Consider the following 5929-nt stretch of genomic DNA (forward strand, 5'->3'; position numbering starts at 1 on the left):
TCCAGGTTGAGCTGTTGTTCAGCATCTTAGCTGTGGAGGGCAGTGTCACTGGCCCTCATATGTGGGATCCGAACCGGGGCCCTCAGGCATCCCAAGCCAGTTCTTAACCATTGCACCACTCGGCCGGCCCTCATTACTGTTTAATACATATTACTTTAGGTGTTTTGTTTTGTTTTTATTTTTGTCCCCAAAAGCATCCCAATGGATATACCCACCTGATGATACTTCCTGTCAATGGCCTCTTGGACACTGGCCTGCCTCCCTTCAATAAAAGCTCCTCTTTGTTTTGTTTCTTGAAACCAGGTAACCTCAGACTGAGCCAGAGCACCTCCCAGCCACCTCTAAATGTAGATTTTAATGGCAGGTGACTTTGTTTCTGACTGAGGGAAGAAAGGGGCAGACAGGAGGGAGGAAGGTGGGTGCAGGCCTCATATTAATGTTATCGTGCTGTGTATTTTATTCTGTTGCCTCTTTTTGTGTGGTCAACTGTTTTTAAGCTCTATTGGTGTTAATTTATGTAACTTTAATTTATTCATTTGAACTACTGTTTGATTTTTGTCTTCATTTTTAAAATTCATTTTCAGACTGATGTAACTGGTTGCCATCACCTTGCTAATATAAACCATGCTGTGATGAATATCTTCAGACTATCTCTTTATCTTTGCTAGAGTTTCTATGCAGAAAGGGGATTGCTAGGTGGTAGGGTCTTTCAAACTTATTTTTGCATCATAATCTAGTAAGGACCCCCCACTCCACACACATAAATAAAGCAAGCGTTTTGTAAAATAATACTTATCCTTTTTATGAGAAAAGCATTCTGATGTGTTTTATCCTATTTAATTCAACTTCCTTTTTTATTGTTGCTCACAGCTTACAAAACTGATGTTATGACATATGAATGGGCTATGACCCATAACTTGAAAAGTAGTGGATTAAAATATATTCTGTTTGACTAAATACTTTGAAATTTCAGAATGGCCACGCTAATTTACAAGGCAGTAGGCTCTCATTTCCCTACGACCTAGCCAGCACTTGATACTATCTTTTTTTCTTTTTACCAGTCTGATGAATGTAAAGCAGTAAGTATGTCATTGCTGTTTTAATTTTTCTTTCTCTGGTTACTAATAAGTTGAGTTTCTCTTCGTATGTTTATTCACTACTTGAGTTCCTCTGAGAGCGAGTTTGCCCATTTTTCTGTTGGGTTGTCAATTTTGTCTTGCTGATTTACTGCCAAGCTTCTTGTATAATTTAAATTTTAATCCTTTATTGGTTGTTGTTGCAAATACGCTGCAAATATCTTTTCCCAATCTGTCATTCATTTGTTAATTTTGCCTGTGATGTAATTCATTGAACAGAAATCCATCAATCATTTTTTTTATGGTTTGGACTTTTTGCATCCTATTTGAGAAATTAACATCATAAAGGTAAAAATATTCGTAACTTAATATCATAAAGATTTGCCTTTCGATGTTTTTACAGCTTCTTAAACCATCTGAAGTTTTTCTTTACATACAATGGAATCACTTTCTCCCACGCCATTAAAATAACCCATCCTTTCCCCACTGATTTATGTTGCTACCTCTATCACATATTAAATATCCATATACTTGGGCCTGTTTCTGGATTCCTCTCTTCTGTTTCTTGCATTAATAGCACACTCTGACAAATTAGACTTTGTAATGTGTCTCAATATCTGGTACGGCGAGATCCCACCTTTGCTTTTTATTTTTCAGAATGCTTGACTTAGCTATTCATGGAAATTTGTTCTGTGCAAATTTTAGTGTTGGTTTATGCAACTTCTCGCCCCCAAATATTTAATTAGAAATATCTGAATTGACATCATTACAATACTATGCCTTACCTTCCACAAACAGAGTATATTTTGCCATTTATCCAGGTCCTTCATTTATCTAGGTGATAAAAGTCTTCTTTAGTAGGTTTTCTCTGGCATGCTTGGTTAAGTTAATTCTAGATAATTCTCTCTCTCTCTCTCTCTCTCTCTCTCTCTCTCTCTCTCTCTCTCTCTCTCAAAAAAAAAATAGTCTCCAATTTAATAGATAGGAATGGTGGCTCTTTCAGGACATCCAGATTTTCTATATACTTCCTTCATGGCCTTGCTTCCTGGATCACCTCTTTGGCAAGGGATGACCCCAAAGATCTCAGAAATCCAGGCAGACCAGTAAGACACCAGTCAGAGGGGCAGTTACCAAGAGTGTCAATCTCAAGGAAGGCACTAAGCATTTCTGGGGCTCTAAAACAACTTTAGAGATTAAATGAAATGGAGAGAATTATATTGACCTGAATTTCTCTCAAGGGTGTTACTGTACCTATTTGAAGGTGATACTTTAAAAAACTGCTTGGGGTATTGGGGATAAGGGAAATGATTTGGACTGTTAAACAGCCTCCTAAGGAAGATGGGTCGTTTAACTGCAGGATTCTAGTTTCGCTAAGCCAGTTATGCAAGTTTGGGGTCAAGGCTGAATTGCTTGTTGCCACAAGGAGTCTTTCATTCTTCACTCCACCTTTATATTGGGTCTTCGGAAAAGTCATGACGCATGTTTGCAGCAGACGGCACTAGTTCATTTTTGGAAGTACTCGAGTCATTTGTATCTATGTTATTACTATGTCATTTGACAGCTGACACTTCTGGCTTCATTCTAAAAAAAAATTGAACGATTTGGTTGAGTTTTAGAGATTTTACAACAAGTTGAAGATGAAAGAACAAACTGTACATTTTTGCCATATTTTACTGTTTTACTTCCATAAAAGGAAGAATGCACGTCAAGCTTGTGAAAAGTTGCATAAAGTTTATGGTGACAATGTTCTACAAGAACATCAGTGCCAATGATGGTTCACAAAATTCCGTGCTGGTGATTTTGATCTCAACGATGCTCCTCCGTCAGGGAGGCCCACCGAGATTGATGACGACAAAATAAAGGCAGTGATCGAGTCAAACCCACGTTACACAACACGAGAGATTGCAGAATCATTGAACATCCATCATTCAAGCATTCACGACCACCTGAAGAAGCTGGAATACGTAAGCAAGTTCGATATTTGGGCTCCACATGAACTCAAAGAAGTTCATTTGACAGCACGTATACACATCTGCAATATGCTCATTAAGCGTGAGGAAAACAATCCTTTTTTGAAGNGACTCACACACAGTCACCCTCAGACATAGACCCTCAGAGAGAGACACTCAGACACATTTCACTGGGCACACACATGCTCACGCTGAGACTGCCACACAGACTTAGTCATTACCAGGGACAGAGACATTCGGATGCACAGATAACCTCAGACTCACACACAATGAGACACACTCTGCCAGGCTCACACGCTCACACAGACTCTCCCACTTATACGTCTTCAGGGACTCACACACACACAGGTTCTGACACTAGGATGAACACAATCACAATCGAAAACCTGAACTCCATTCCCCTGGCTATGACCCAGGACCTGAGGCCTCCATCCAGCCAGGTTTCAGATGTTTAACCTCTGCCAGTGGCTCTGACACCCTCTTTGTGAAGCAGCCTGGTGAGATGGTAAGATCCCAGAGTTTCAGTCCCAGCTGTGGCACTATCCTGTGTGGCCTAGGGCAAAGCCCTTTACCTCACCTACCTGTTCCCTCATCTGTACAATGGGGATGGGGCCCTCCATTTTGGATGGTGTGAGGATTGAGTAAGGTAAGTTTCTATTGCTGTATAACAAACGACGAGGCTTAAAAACAACACCTATGTATTAGTTTGCAGCTCCATAGTTCAGAAGTCTGAGCGGGCTCAACTGGGCTCCTTGCTTAGGCCTCACAATATATCTGCCAGACTGGGCTCTTAGCTGGGGGCTCTGGAGAAGAACCTGCTTCCAAACTCACTCAGGTTGTTGACAGTATTCGGTTCCTTGCGGCTGTAGGGCTGAGGCCCCTGTTCCCTGCTGGCCATTGGCTGGGTGTCACTCTCAGCTCCTAGAAGCGGCCTTCGGGTCTTCCACATGGCCTCCTCCATCTTCACAGTTATCATCAGGATGTCAAACACTTCTTGTCCTTTGCATCTCTCTAACTTCCCTTCAGCTTGCTAGCCTGAGAAAACGTTGCTTTTGAAAAGCTCGCGAGACTAGGTTAAGTCCACCGGGTAACCTCCCTTTGTCATATAATGTGACATAATCACAGGAGTGACATCATAGCCCCAGGTTTCACCCACGCTCGGACAGGAGGAGCTTATACCAGGGCCAGAATCTTTGGGGTCCTTCTTACAATTCTGCCTACCACAATGTGTAAAACACCTGGCACAGTGCCTGGCACAGGTAAATGTTCCTGATCCCTCCCCTCTTCCCAGGAACCAGACATAGACCTTGAAAGCAGCCTGGTGTAGTGCCTGATGTGGTGGTTAAGAGTCAAAACCTCCCCTCCNGGTTCGATGCCCGGCCCGAGCTGAGCTGCCAACAGGTGGCAGGATGGCTCAACTTCAAAAAAAAAAAAAAAAACGTAGACAAGGTGAATGGACCCCTCCTTCCCCCTTCCCACTGAACAGAACCAGGGGGGCGCCCCCTCTGGCATCTGAAAACTGCCAAGGAAGCTGGAACCAGGAGTCTGGCAGCTTGGGGATGGGGAAGAGGGGGTGCCTAGGGGAGAGAGAATCTAAGGGAAGAGCGCTAACAGCATCAGAGCAGGTCCTTACGCCAGCGAGCTGCGTAATGGGGGAAGGGGTGAATCTCCACGCACCTGATTTTTTCTGAGATACTTCTTTCAGGATAATTGGATTAAGATAAAGTAGTTTGCGTCTACAGTCTCATCCCATGCCACACTTGAACTGTGGGAATAATTGGTTCAATTCTTTACCATGCCTCGGTTATCCCCATCTAGAAGAGTTCTGCCCAACTGTCAACAAATAAAGGTGACTGCCCTTGGTGATAAACTGGGGGAGGGGCAGAGTGGGGACCGGAAGTGGCTGCCCTAGGGATGAGGGTGGGAATGGAGGCTTTAAAACCTCAACCTCATGCCCTCAAGTGGCCCTGGCCCCAGAGGATACTTTAAGGGTCCCCCCACCACCACCATTCCTGCTTATCCATTCAGCACCACCCCAGGGCTGAAGAACTCAGTTCCCACCATCTCAGAGGGACATTGTGTTTCCCAGAAAAAGCTCAGGTCAAATTTCAAGGACAAAAGTTAGCACTTGGTCTGGAAAAGAAAACTCTGCCAAATGGATGAAATGGGAGGGTAGGGGGTAGACAGGAATTGGATCTCTGATTCCCCTGCCAGGATCTGTCTGGCAGGATATGAGTTTCTCCGCCCCACAACCCAGAAGTAACTCAAACAACCCCCTCCGTTTCCCCTCTGTCCAAAAAGAAGGGGGGTGGGCTTTGGTACTAGTTTGTGGGACCCATCCACCATGCCACCCCACCCACCAGATCTGGCCTGAGCAGAAGAGGGAGGTGCCATGAAGGGTTTTCCAGCCCAGAGATGTGGCCCTAACAGCTAGGAGAGGGACGGGTAGCCAGACGGTGTTACCATGGCAACTTCCTCCCTGCACCAGATCGAAGCATCCTATGGGCAAATCAGAGCTGGCTGCTCCAGCTTCTCCGCCCTTCTCCCGGGCGGGGGGAGAACTAGACGCCAAAACCACTTGGTCAGTAACAGGGACTGACCATCCTCAATTCCAGACCCTGAGGTAACTACCCCCTATGGCATTTACTAGAAACTGGAGACACCCCTGCTCCCCAGCTGTGCCCCAAGGCAGAGTGGCAGGGCTGAAGCTGTAGATGTGATGAAAATGAACTGTCAGGAAGAACAGGAAAATGGGGAACTGGACTGGACTGCTCCCCACCCTCTTGTTCCTCATGCAACTTCCACAAATCCCCATCTTTAAACCACTTCCAAGAAGGAGGGCCCAACTCTGCCTTAATAGCTGTAACAATGCAATAAAATTAG

This window comes from Hipposideros armiger, unplaced genomic scaffold, assembly GCF_001890085.2.
Source record: "Hipposideros armiger isolate ML-2016 unplaced genomic scaffold, ASM189008v1 scaffold_31, whole genome shotgun sequence".
Taxonomy (NCBI): domain Eukaryota; kingdom Metazoa; phylum Chordata; class Mammalia; order Chiroptera; family Hipposideridae; genus Hipposideros; species Hipposideros armiger.